The sequence below is a fragment of the Chiloscyllium punctatum genome, chromosome 42 (genome assembly GCF_047496795.1).
Source record: "Chiloscyllium punctatum isolate Juve2018m chromosome 42, sChiPun1.3, whole genome shotgun sequence".
Taxonomy (NCBI): Eukaryota; Metazoa; Chordata; class Chondrichthyes; order Orectolobiformes; family Hemiscylliidae; genus Chiloscyllium; species Chiloscyllium punctatum.
The window spans coordinates 5,306,832-5,320,558 of NC_092780.1; the positions used below are offsets into that span (position 1 = coordinate 5,306,832).

Consider the following 13,727-nt stretch of genomic DNA (forward strand, 5'->3'; position numbering starts at 1 on the left):
GAGGGAGGAGAGGAGGAGGAGGAAGGAGGAAGGAGAGAGGGAGGAGAGGAGGAGGAGGAAGGAGAGAGGGAGGGGAGGAGGAGGAAGGAGAGAGGGAGGGGAGGAGGAGGGGGAGGGGGGAGGGGAGGGACGAGGAGGGAGAGGGGGAGGACGAGGAGAGGGGAGAGGAGTGGTAGGGGAGGGAGAGGAGGAGGGGGAGGGAGAGGTGGAGGGGAGAGGGAGAGGAGGAGGAGGGGGAGGAAGGGAGAGGAGGAGGAAGAGAGGAGGAGGGAGAAGGGGAGGGTAGGGGGAAGGCGGGTGAGGCGGAGGGGAGGGGATGGGACGGGGAGGGAGAGGGGGAGGGGAGGAGGAGGAAGGGGGGAGAGGAGAGGCGGGGGGAGAGGAGAGGGGGGAGGGGCGGAGGAGGGGGGAAGGGAGGGGAGGAGGGGGAAGGGGGGAGGAGAGGAGGGGGAGGGGAGGGAGAGGGGGGAGGAGAGGAGGGGGAGGGGAGAGGAGAGGGAGGAGAAGGGTAAGGGCGGGGGAGGGGGGAGGGAGAGGGAGGGGCGGGGAGAGGAGGAAGGAGAGGAGAGGAGGAGGAGGAGGGGCAGGGAGAGGAGGAAGGAGAGGAGGAGGAGGAGGAGGAAGGAGAGGGAGGAAGAGGAGGAAGGAGAGGAGGAGGGAGGAGGGGCGGGGAGAGGAGGTGGAGGAGGGGCAGGGAGAGGAGGAAGGAGAGGAGGAGGAGGAGGAGGAAGGAGAGGAGGAGGAGGAGGGGCGGGGAGAGGAGGAGGAGGGGCGGGAGAGGAGGAGGAAGAGGAGGAGGAGGGGCGGGGAGAGGAGGAGGAGGGGCGGGGAGAGGAGGAGGAGGGGCGGGGAGAGGAGGAAGGAGGGGCGGGGAGAGGAGGAAGGAGAGGAGGAGGAGGAGGGAAGGGAGAGGAGGGGGAGGAGGGGGGAAGGGGGAGGAGGAGGGGGGAGGGGGCAGGGAGAGGAGGAGGAGGGGGCAGGGAGAGGAGGAGGAGGGGGCAGGGAGAGGAGGAGGAGGGGGCAGGGAGAGGAGGAGGAGGGGGCAGGGAGAGGAGGAGGAGGAGGGGGCAGGGAGAGGAGGAGGGGGCAGGGAGAGGAGGAGGGGGCAGGGAGAGGAGGAGGGGGCAGGGAGAGGAGGCAGGGAGAGGAGGAGGAGGGGGCAGGGAGAGGAGGAGGAGGGGGCAGGGAGAGGAGGAGGAGGGGGCAGGGAGAGGAGGAGGAGGGGGCAGGGAGAGGAGGAGGAGGAGGAGGAGGGGGCAGGGAGAGGAGGAGGAGGGGGCAGGGAGAGGAGGAGGGGGCAGGGAGAGGAGGAGGAGGAGGAGGAGGGGCAGGGAGAGGAGGAGGAGGAGGAGGAGGAGGGGGCAGGGAGAGGAGGAGGAGGAGGAGGAGGGGGCAGGGAGAGGAGGAGGAGGAGGAGGAGGGGGCAGGGAGAGGAGGAGGAGGAGGAGGGGGCAGGGAGAGGAGGAGGAGGAGGAGGAGGGGGGACAGGCAGCGGAGGAGGAGGAGGAGGGGGCAGGGAGAGGAGGAGGAGGAGGCAGGGAGAGGAGGAGGATGAGGGGGGAGGGTGTTGAGCAGAGGGGGAGGGAGAGGAGGGGAGGGGGGAGGGGAGGGAGAGGAGGTGGGGGGAGAGGAGGAGGAGGAGGAGGAGGGGGCAGGGAGAGGAGGAGGAGGGGGCAGGGAGAGGAGGAGGAGGAGGAGGAGGAGGGGGCAGGGAGAGGAGGAGGAGGAGGAGGGGGCAGGGGGAGGAGGAGGAGGAGGGGGCAGGGAGAGGAGGAGGAGGAGGAGGGGGGCAGGGAGAGGAGGAGGAGGAGGAGGAGGGGGCAGGGAGAGGAGGAGGAGGAGGAGGGGGCAGGGAGAGGAGGAGGAGGGGGGGACAGGGAGCGGAGGAGGAGGAGGAGGGGGCAGGGAGAGGAGGAGGAGGAGGCAGGGAGAGGAGGAGGATGAGGGGGGAGGGTGTTGAGCAGAGGGAGAGGAGGGGAGGGGGAGGGGAGGGAGAGGAGGGGGGGGGAAGAGGAGGAGGAGGAGGAGGAGGAGGAGGAGGAGGAGGAGGAGGAGGAGGAGGAGGAGGAGGAGGAGGAGGAGGAGGAGGAGGGAGAGGGAGAGGGAGAGGAGGAGGGGGACCATTCATTGAAAATAAGCCGGCAGTAAAGAGGCAAACTGTATATTGGCCTGCACCACAAAAGGATTGGAGTACAGAGCAAAAATGTTTTGTTACAATTATATAGGTTTTGGTGAGGCCATACCTGGAATGTTGTGTACAGCTTTGTTTTCCTTAACTGAACAGGAGTGCTATAAGAAGGTGCAGCAAACGTTGACCAAGATGATTCAATACCTGCCATCCCAACAAAAAAAAAGGGATGTTGCTGGGACGGTTTGAGCTTTAGGAAAATGTTGAGTAGGCTGGGGCTTTTATCCCTAAAGTTTTTTAGGCTGAGGGTTGCCCTTGGAGAGGTTTATAAAATTGTGAGGGGTATTGATAGGGTGAATTTCCTATGGTGGGGAAATGTAAAATTAAAGGGCACAGGTCTACGTGAGAGGAGAAAAATTTAAAAAGGAATTGATGGGTAACTTTTTCACGCAATGAGTGATATGTGTATGGAGTGAGCTGCCAGAGGAAGTGATGGAAGCTGATACAGTTACAGCATCTGGATGGGTATATGAATAGGAAGAGTTTGGAGGGATATGGACCAAGTGCTGACAATTGGGATGTTGGTTGGCATGGACGAGTTGGACCGAAGGATCTGTTTCCGTGCTGTATGAGGTTGAGTCAGTTATGATAGTATTCACTGGAGGTTGGAAGAATGTCAAGTGGCTGAGTGGTTGGTACTGCTGCCTCACAGTGCAAGGGACCTGGGTTTAATTCCAGTCTTGGGCGACTGTCTTTGTGGAGTATGCACGTTTTCCCTGTGTCTATATGGATTTCTTCTGGGTGCTCCCACAGTCCAAAGATGTGCAGGTTAGGTGGATTGACCATGCTAAATTGTCCATAGTGTCCAGGATGTGCAGGCTTAATTGGGTTAGCCCTGGGGAATGCAAGGATAGGATGGGTTGGGGGAGTTGGTATGCATGGGGTGCTCTCAGCAGGATCAGTGTGGACATGATGGGCCAAATGGCCTGTGTAAAATTGTGACAGGAAAGGATTAGTTAGATGCAGGAAGGATATTCTTAACAATAGGGGACTCCAGAACCAAGTGTCATTGTTTAGGAGTAAACCTTTTTGGACTGAGATTAGATTAGATTCTCTACAGTGTGGAAACAGGCCCTTTGGCCCAACCAGTCCAAACTGACCCTCCGAAGAATAACCCACCCAGATGCATTTCCCTCTGACTAATGCACCTAACACTATGGGCGATTTAGCATGGCCAATTCACCTGACCTGCACATCTTTGGACTGTGGGAGGAAACTGGAGCACCCGAAGGAAACCCACGCAGACACGCGGAGAATGTGCAAACTCCACACAGACAGTTGCCTGAAGCTGGAATCGAACTTGGGACTCGTGCTGTGAGGCAGCAGTGCTAACCATTGAGTGAGGAGACATTACACCCAGAGAGCAGTAAGTCTGTGGAATTCACTACCTAAAAATACAGTTGAGGTCAAAACCTTGTGTTTTCAAACAGGATGTAGAAATATCTCTTGTGGCTAAAAGGATCAAAGGAAAATGTGGAAAGGGACGGATTAGAATATTGAGCTCAGTGTTCTCAGCTGATCAAGCTGAATGGCAGAATAGGCTCAAGGGGCTCTACTCCTAACTTCAACGTTTTTATGGGGGAGTGTTGGGGGAGCAGAGAGAGAGAGGGGTAGGGAAGATGATGGAGGAAATGGTTAGGGTCAGGAAGGATGTGCGAGAGGGCAGAGTATAAGGACGTGTGGAATGAGATAGGAGAAGGTGTGGTTGGTGAGAAGTGTGAGGAGAATGATTGGGGAAAAGACGAGTTGGAAGAGGAAGGTGAATAGGGAGGGAATAGGTGGAGAGGGAGTAAGGTGGGGAGATGGAGGGAGGATTTGGGGAGGAAAAAAGATCTTGTTGGAGGTACAAGAGAGAGGGATGATTAAAAAAAAGAATGGGGCAAAAGGATGGAAGGTGAGGAGATGGAAGAATGAGGAGGGAAAATAAGAGGAAGTAGTTGAGAAGTGGAAGGTGTTCCCCTACTTTCACTCTGCCATCCTGGACTTTCCCTTCATGCCTAACCATCTACTAATGAATCTCAATAAATCACAATAGCTGAGCATCCACAGTTCTCTTTGTTTGATAATCCGAATTTTCTCCTCATCACAATCTGAGATGATTTATAATGTCTTATCCTGACACACGCGCCGTCAGGTCTACCCTTCAACCAGGTGGCAATAACTATTCAGCACCTTCCTTAAGCATTTTATAGTTTAACTAGGGCATCTTATTGTTGTAGTGTGTGAAGGCATACCATCTCTTAAAAAACAGTCTCTGACATTCATTCCACTTCCTGATAGGAAGCTAAGAGAGTAAAATTCGTTCATGCTGCTCTGGGCATAGTCTCAGCTGAACCCTGTGCAATTTCTGTAAGTCTTGTTTTACTTCTGTATCGAGAGATGCAAATCTTTGAAATTGAATGTTTAGTTAAATGTGGAGGAAGATTTGAAAGCTGGAACCAGAGAATGTAACTGAAAAATATGTAGCAGGAAAAGCGCAGCAGGTCAGGCAGCATCCGAGGAGCAGGAGAATCGATGTTTCGGGCATAAGCCCTTCTTCAGGAATGAGGAGGGTGTGCCAAGCAGGCTAAGATAAAAGATAGAGAGGAAGGGCTTGGGGGAGGGCCATTGGGAATGTGATAGGTGGAAGGAGGTTAAAGTGAGGGTGATAGGCCGGAGAAGGGGTGGGGACTGAGAGGTCAGGAAGAAGATTGCAGGTCAAGAAACCAGAGAATGTAACTGACTGGGAGGGGAGGAGACTGGTGCCAGGTGACTGATGGAGCAGAAACTGGGGGTGTATCAAGGAATCTGAGGCAGAGAAGGAAGGAGTTCTTCCATTTCAGCCTCTAGCCGCAATCACACCCGTTTCAAACCCAATCCTCCCCAGCAAGTATTGCATCTTAATTTCTTAGATTTCCCACCCACTTCCAAAGAAATGTAATTAACTTTTTATTCCATTCACTCTGCCCAATAGTGTAATTAACTGACCTTTAGTCCCCTCCCCTTTCCTCCAGGATTGGGGGGTCATGTTCAGTCATTTCACTGACTTTTGCTTTTCTCGTGTTGAATGTGAGGGACTTCTGGTTTCAGGTCATCCTCGGCTGCAGGTATGGGGATCTCTTCCTCTCCGACACTCCCTTTTAAATTTCCAGAAGTTGGGATTCATAATTGTTCATTGTTGGCCAAGGTAATGTCAACAGTTTGAAGGATTTTCAATGTTCTGCTGAATGTTTCAAACAATATGTCTCTCGATCATTGCCAACAACTGTAGAACTTTCTAGAATATGAGCAGTGTGGTTCAAGAGGCTGAGTAGCATATTCCATCTTAATAAAATCAGCCATACTAAACCCTGCATTTATATAGTACCTTTTGCGTCTTCAGAACAGCCCAAAGTACTGTTTAACAAACACACTATTTTTGAAGTGTAGTCACCGTTCTGTTGGAGGAGAGATGGCAGCCAATTTGCTGTCCTTCATGATCAAATGCAATTTAAATGGCAGAATGTAAACAAAGTTCTGTTTTAGAATTTCTTCACAATTCACTTTAACTGTCAGTTGACCTATTCTAATTCTGTTGGCAGATTGAGCGAGTTGGACAAGGAATTCCATTTAACCAGCCACTAGATTGGGCTGTCAGTGCAGGAACAATTACTGTATTAACCTGATAACACAGTGAGGCCCTCTGAAGGCCAAATATTATTAGAACTGGGGAAATAGATTCAAAAGGCGTAAATCTAAATGAGCGCTAAGGTCATTTGGAGCATAATAGAGATAACAGCAATAATAGCAACAGTCATGTTTAATGTAGCAAATATCCCAGTACACTTCACAGCAGTGTCATCCAATAAAGTGTGACTGAAAACGTGGCCAAAGAGGTGGGTTTTAAGAAGCCTATTGGAGGAGGAGAGCATGGGTCAGCTATTCATTTGAAGGTACAGACAGTGGTGGATTGAAGGAAATCTCCCAGAATTGAAGGAGCACAATGAACTCACTATAGGGCTCGCGGTGGTTACAGAGATCAACAGGGATAAGGCCCAGTACCAGAAGGAGAACTTTGGAACAGAGATATCATAATGATTCATTTGAATATTCTGTGGCATTACTGTTGCGACGCCAATAAATGACGCACAAAGTTATATAATAGAATTTTTACAGCTTTGAAGAAGGCTGCTCAGCCTATTATATCTGTATAGGCTGTCTCAGTGAACAGTTCACCTAGTGCCACTGCCCCTGTAATCCTGCATGTTCTTCCTTTGCAGATAACAATTTAGTTTCCTCTTCAGTGGCCACACTCTCGGGCAGTGCATTCCTGATCTGAACCACTTGCTTTGTGAAAATCTTTTCTTGTTGCCAAGGAGAGAATTGTAAAAAGCTGTTTTCTTATGTAAACAAGGCCATGAGGAATTGCAGTTTTTTTGGTGATATATCTACTGAAGCTTCCTCGCTCTGAAGTTCATAGGATAACTGAAATGCCTTGTTGCGAATTGATGTTTATGCAAATCTACCTAGTGTGATTACTGTTCATAACTTCTGACCAGCCCGTACTAATCTCTAGTCTCTATACGGTTGTGGTTAAAAGATCACTGCAGTGTCATTGCTTTGAGTATGAACTGTGAATGCAATTAGCCAGCAACAGAACATGGTGCACCAAGATTTGGTTTCATGAGATTAGTTAACAGGCAGAAAACGGGTCATTTTTGGGAAAGCAGAGGTGTAACCTGTGGTGTGTCGTAAGGTTGAGGGCTTCCGCTGTTTACAATCTACATTAATTGCTTAGATGAAGAGACTAAAGTCTCTTGTGGCAGTGATAGTATCCTGGACCAGGAGATCCGGTTTTAAGTCCTACCTGCTTTATAGATATGTATCAACATCTCTGAACAGGTTGATCAGAAAAAGTAGGTTAAATTTTAAGAAATCGATGACAAGACTAGGCCCCTCATGGCACACAGTGTCCCTACCTCTGGACTGAGAGGCCTTGGTTCAAAGCCCATCTGCTCCAGGGGTGTGTAATAATTTCTGTAAACAGGTTGATTAGAAAACTAGGTTAAACAAAATTTGAAAAACATTTTGATGAACCCAGGACCTTTCTTGGTGCAGTAGTAGTGTCTCTAGCTCTGTGTCAGGAGGCCTGGATTTATGTCCGACCTGCTCCAGAGATTTGTAATAATATCTCCAAACAGATTGTTTAATAATATCTAGACAAGGGGACCAAGAATAATGAAGTTTGTTGACCAGAAATAAACAACTGGCATTCACATGTTTTGCAACCACTGGAAGTGCCAAATAGTTACTACTTGGTCTCGCTATTGTTTTAATGACTTTCATGCAGCAGACTCCCTCAGATGGCAATATAGTAATGACCATACAAAGCTGGCTTTTGTTTGTGATGTTGATTGATATTGCCCAGGGCACTGCAGTGAATTCCTCTACCTTTAAAAATTGTGTCAGAGAACTTCTCTGCCCTTTTAATTGGAAGCACTAGCTTTTGGAGCGCTGCTCCTTCATCAGGTTGCTATGGAGAGCACAATTGTAAGACACAGAATTTATAGCAAAATCACGTGCTGTTCTAGAGTGTCAACCGTGAAATTTGTGCTTAACTCTTGAATTGGGACTTGGAGTCATAAAGGTGTAAAGATGGAAATAGACCCTTCAGTCCAACTTGTCCACTTGACCACAATTCTGTAAGTTTTAGAATACTAGGAGACAAAGATGAGCGTGGCCCTAAAGGACGAGTACTAAATTGGGCCAAGGTCAATTATATCAAAATTAGGCAGGAGCTTGGAAATGTGGAATGGACACAGCTATTTGAAGGAAACTCCACATTTGATGTGTGGGAGGCTTTCAAAGATAGGTTAAAGCTAGTGCAGGATAGGCATGTCCCTTTGAAAACAAAGGATAGAATAGGCAAAACCCGTGAACCGTGGATGACAGGAGAAATCGTGGACTAGCCAAGAGGAAAAGGGAAGTATACGTAACACCCAGGTAGCTAAGAACACAACGGGCCATGGAGGAATATCAGAAGAGTTGGACCAATCTTAAACGAGGAATCAAGTAGGTGAAAAGAGTCATGAAATAACTTTAGCAAGCAGAATTTGGGAGAATTCCAAGGCCTTTTATTCTTATAAGAAGCAAGAGGGTAACCAGAGAAAGGGTTGATCCACTAAATGATGAGGAAGGAAGGTTGTGTGTCAAACCTGAGAAAATGGGTGAGATTCTCAATGATTACTTTCAATCGGTGTAAACTGAGGAACGGGAGGTGATGAATGCTGAGATTAGAGATAGAAGTTTGTTTACTCTGGATCATGTTAACATAAGGAGGGAAGATGTGTTGGGTAGGCTAAAGGATATTAAGGTGGACAAATCCCCAGGACCGGATGGGATCTATCCCAGGTTGCTGCGGGAGGTGAAAGAGAAAATGGCTGGGGCTCTGGATATCTTTGTAGCATCCTTAAACACAGGTGAGGTGCTGGAAGGTTGCTCATGTTGTCCCCCTTTACAAGCAGGGCAGTAGGGATGTTCCAGCTAACTACAGACCAGTGGTGGGAAAGTTGCTGAAGAAGGTACTGAGGGATAAAATCTATTTATATTTGGAAAAGAATGGACTTGTCAGTGATAGGCAACATGGTTTTGTGCAGGTAGATCATGCCTTACCAACTTAATAAGAGTTCTTTGAGGAAGTGACCAAGTTGAGAGATGAAGAAAGGACTGTAGATGTCATATACATGGACTTTAGTAAGGTGTTGATAAGGTTGAGCTGAAAATGTGTTGCTGGAAAAGCGTAGCAGGTCAGGCAGCATCCAAGGAACAGGAGAATCGACGTTTCGGGCATCAGCCCTTCTTCAGGCTGATGCCCGAAACGTCGATTCTCCTGTTCCTTGGATGCTGCCTGACCTGCGCTTTTCCAGCAACACATTTTCAGCTCTGATCTCCAGCATCTGCAGTCCTCACTTTCTCCTTGTTGATAAGGTTCCCCATGGTAAACTAATGGGGAAAGTGAAGTCAGATGGTGTGCAGGGTGTTCTAGCTAGGTGGATAAGGAACTGGTTGAGCAACAGGAGACAGAGTAGTAGTTGAAGAGAGTTTCTCGAAATGGAGAAAGGTGATCAGTGATGTTACACAGGGATGAGTGCAGGGGCCACTGTTGTTTGTAATATACATAAATGATCTGGAAGAGGGCATTAGTGGTCTGATCAGTAGATTTACAGATGACACGAAGATTGGTGGGATTGTAGAAAGCATAGGGCATTGTCAAAGAACACCGGAGCATATAGATAGACTGGAAAATTGGGCGGAGAAGTGGCAGATGGAATTCAATGCAGGCAAATGTGAGGTGATGCATTTTGGGAAGTCTAATTCTAGAGCGAACTATACTGTAAACGGAAGAGCCTTGGGAAAAGATGATGACCAGATAAATCTGGGAGTTCAGGTCCATTGTACCCTGAAAGTTGCTGCACAGATGGATAGAGTGGTCAAGAAGGCATATGGTATGTTTGCCTTACTCAGACAGGGTATTGAATATAAGAGCTGGCAGATCATTTTAATATTGTACAAGACTTTGGTTTGGCCGCATTTAGAATACTGTGTACAGTCTGGTCGCCACATTACCAAAATGATGTGGACGCTTTGGAGAGGGTGCAGAGAAGGTTTACGTGGATGTTGCCTGGTTTGGAAGGTGCTAGCTATGAAGAGGGGTTGAGTAGGTTAGGATTGTTTTCATTAGAAAAAAGAAGATTGAGGGGGGACCTGATTGAGGTCTACAAAATCATGAAGGGTATAGACAGGGTAGATAGAGATAAGCTTTTTCCAGGGTGAGGGATTCAATAACAAGACGTCACGTGTTCAAGGTGAGAGGTGGAAAGTTTAAGGGGGATATATGTGGCAAGTACTTTACACAGAGGGTGGTAGGTTCCTGGAACGTGTTGCTGGCAGAGGTAGTAGGGGAAGACACGGTAGATTAAGGTGCATCTGGACAGATGCATGAGTCAGTGGGGAGCAGAGGGATACAGATGCTTGGGAATTGAGTTCCAGGTTTAGACAGTGGATTTGGATCGGCTCAGGCTTAGAGGGCTGAAGGGCCTGTTCCTCGGCTGTAAATTTTCTTTGTTCTTCTTAGCCTTGCTGACCAGATATCCAAATAAATCTAGTCCTAATTGCCAGCATTTGGCCCATATCCCTCTAAATTCTTCCTATTCATATACCCATCCAGATGCCTTTTAAATGTTGTAATTGTACCAGCCTCCACCACTTCGTCTGGCAATTAATTCCGTACATGCACCACCCTCTCTGTGAAAAAGTTGTTTCTTATGTCTTTTTTGAATCTTTCCCCCTTACCTTCAAACTATGCCCACTAGCTTTGGACTCTCCCAGCCCAGGGAAAAGACCTTGTTTGTTTACCATATCCATGCCCCATATCCATTATTTACCATATCCATGATTTTATGAACTTCTATGTAGTTCAGCCTCTGATGCTCCAGGGAAAATGGCCCCAGCCTTTTCAGCCTCTCCCTATAACTCAAACCCTCCAACCTTGGCAATATCCTTGGAAATCTTTTCTGAACCATTTGCAGTTTCACAGACCAGAATTGCATGCAATATTCCAAAAGTGGCCTAACCCATGTTCTGTACAGCTGCAACATGACATCTCAACTGCACTGACCAATAAAGGCAAGCAAACCAAAAGCTGCCTTCACTATCCTATCTACCTGCATCTCCACTTTCAAGGAATTATGAACCTGCACTCCAAGGTCTTTTTTTTTCAGCAACTCTCCCTGGACCATATAAAGGTTTTGCTCTGATTTGCTTTCCAAAATGCAGCACCTTACATTTATCTAAATTAAACTCCATCTCCTGTTCCTCAGCTCATTGTCCAAGATGATCAAAATCCCTTTTATACTGTGAAGTAACTTTCATCACTGTCAACTACACCTCCAATTTTGGTGTCATTTGATGATACAAATACTCAGCAAGGGGCCCAGAAATCACTTCCCTAGCTTCCCACAAAGTTCTAGGGTAGGCCTGGTCAGGTTCGAGTGATTTATTCACCTTTATGCGTTTTAAGCACCACCACCTCTGTAATATAGACATTTTCTCAAGGTGTCGCTTTTTCCTCCCATGTTCTATGTCTTCCATATCCTTCTCCACAGTAAACACTGATGTTTACTTTCTCCCCCATCTGCTGCGGTCTCGGACGGCCTTCCTGATCTTTAATGATCCAAATTCTCTCCCTAGTTACCCTTTTTTTTCCCTAATGTATTTGTACATTCCCTTTAGATTCTCCTTAATCCTATTTGCTCTCATGTCCCCTTTTTGCCTTCCTGATTTCCCTCTTAAGTATTCTCCTACTGCCTTTTATACTCTCCTAGGGATTCTTTCTAACATATGCTTCCTTTTTTTTTGACCAAAATCTCAATTTCTCTAATCTACCAGCCTTGCCCTTCACCTACCAGCCTTGCCCTTCACCTACCAGCCTTGCCCTTCACCTACCAGCCTTGCCCTTCACCTACCAGCCTTGCCCTTCACCTACCAGCCTTGCCCTTCACCTACCAGCCTTGCCCTTCACCTACCAGCCTTGCCCTTCACCTACCAGCCTTGCCCTTCACCTACCAGCCTTGCCCTTCACCTACCAGCCTTGCCCTTCACCTACCAGCCTTGCCCTTCACCTACCAGCCTTGCCCTTCACCTACCAGCCTTGCCCTTCACCTACCAGCCTTGCCCTTCACCTACCAGCCTTGCCCTTCACCTACCAGCCTTGCCCTTCACCTACCAGCCTTGCCCTTCACCTACCAGCCTTGCCCTTCACTTTAACAGGAACATACTGTCTCTGGACACATCTCATTTCTGAAGGCTTCCCATTTTCCAGCGATCCCTTTACCTGCAAACATCTGCCCTCAATCAACTTTTGAACGTTCTTGCCTAATACCATCAAACTTGGCCTTCCCCCAATTTAGAGTTTTAACTTTTAGATCCTGTCTAATAGAATTATGGTCACTGGCCTCAAAGTGCTCCCCCACTGACACCTCAGTCACTGCCCTGCTGTATTTTCCAAGAGTAGGACAAGTTTGGAACCTTTTCTAGTAGGTACAGCCTTATACTGAATCAGAAGATGTTCTTGTGTACACTTAATAAATTCTTCTTCATCCAAGCCCTTAACACTATGGCAGTCCTGGACTATGTTTGGTAAGTTAAGATCCCCTACCATAACCACCCTATTATTTATATAACTGGGATCTACTTACAAATTTGTTTCTCAGTTTCCTGCTGTCTATTGCGGGGTCTATAGTACAATCCCAGTAAGGTGATCATCTCTTTATTACGTCTCAGTTCAACACAAAAAAACTTCCTTGGATGTATTCCTAGGAATATCCTCCCTAAGTACAGCCGCATGTTATCTCTAATCAAAAATGTCTCTCCCCTTCCCCTATCACCTCCCTGTCTATCCTTCCTATCGCATCTATACCCTGGAACATTAAGCTGCTAGTCCAGTCCATCCCTGAGCTACATCTCAGTAATTGCTATGATATCCCAGTCTCTCATTCCCAACCATACCCTGAGTTCATCTACCTTACTTGTTAGGCCTCTTGCATTGAAATAAATGCAGTTTAATTTATCACTCCTACCTTGTTTGTTTCTGCCTGCCCTGACTGTTTGACTTGCTTTTCTCAACTGTACCAGTGTCAGACTGAAGTCTTTCCTCACTATCTTCCTGGATTGCAACCTCCCCTCAACACCCCACCACCCATCCCCTCAACACCCCACCACCCAACCCCCCAACAGCCAAACTAATTTAAATCCTCTTGAGCAGCTTTAGCAAATCTCCCTACCAGCACATTAGTTCCCTTCCAATTCAGGTACAATTGTCCTCCTTATACAGGTCACCTCTACCCCAGAGGAGATTCCAATGATCCAAAAATGTCAACCCTTCTCCCCTGCACCAGCTCCTCAGTCACGCATTCATCTGGTCTATCCTACTATTCCTACCCTCACTATCCCATGGCACTGGGAGTAATCTAGATATTACAACCCTCGAGGACCTCCTTTTTAAATTTCTAACTGCTTTGCTATATTCTCTTCTCAGAACCTCATACTTTTCTCTTCCTGTGTCATCAATTCCAATGTGTACAATGACTCCCTGCTCATCCCTCTCCCGTTGAGAATACTCTGCACCCTCTTCAAGATATCCTCGATCCTGGCTCCAGGGAGGCAATGCACCCTTCTGATGTATCACTGTCAGCCACAGACACATCTGTCTGTGCCTCTGACTAGAGAGTCCTCTGTGACAATTGATTGCTTGGAACCTGACGAACCCCAGTCTCAGTACCAGAAACCTGGCTATCAGTGCTCCGTTCCCTTGAGAGACCATCACCCCCCTACATTTTCCAAGATTTGGAGGTGCTGGTGTTGGACTGGGGTGTACAAAGTTAAAAATCACACAGCACCAGGTTATCGACCAACAGGTTTATTTGGAAGCACTAGCTTTCAGAGTGCTGCTTCTTCATCAGATGGTTGTGGAGTTAAGATCGTAAGAGAATTTATAGCAAAAGTTTAAGTGTGATGCAACAGA

General features: G+C 48.1%; 1 protein-coding gene across 1 annotated transcript in view; it reads left to right on the plus strand.

The window, feature by feature from the left end:
* Positions 1-13,727, plus strand: part of ube2z (ubiquitin-conjugating enzyme E2Z) — a 40,336-nt gene that overhangs the window by 856 nt on the left and 25,753 nt on the right. The window lies entirely within an intron of this gene.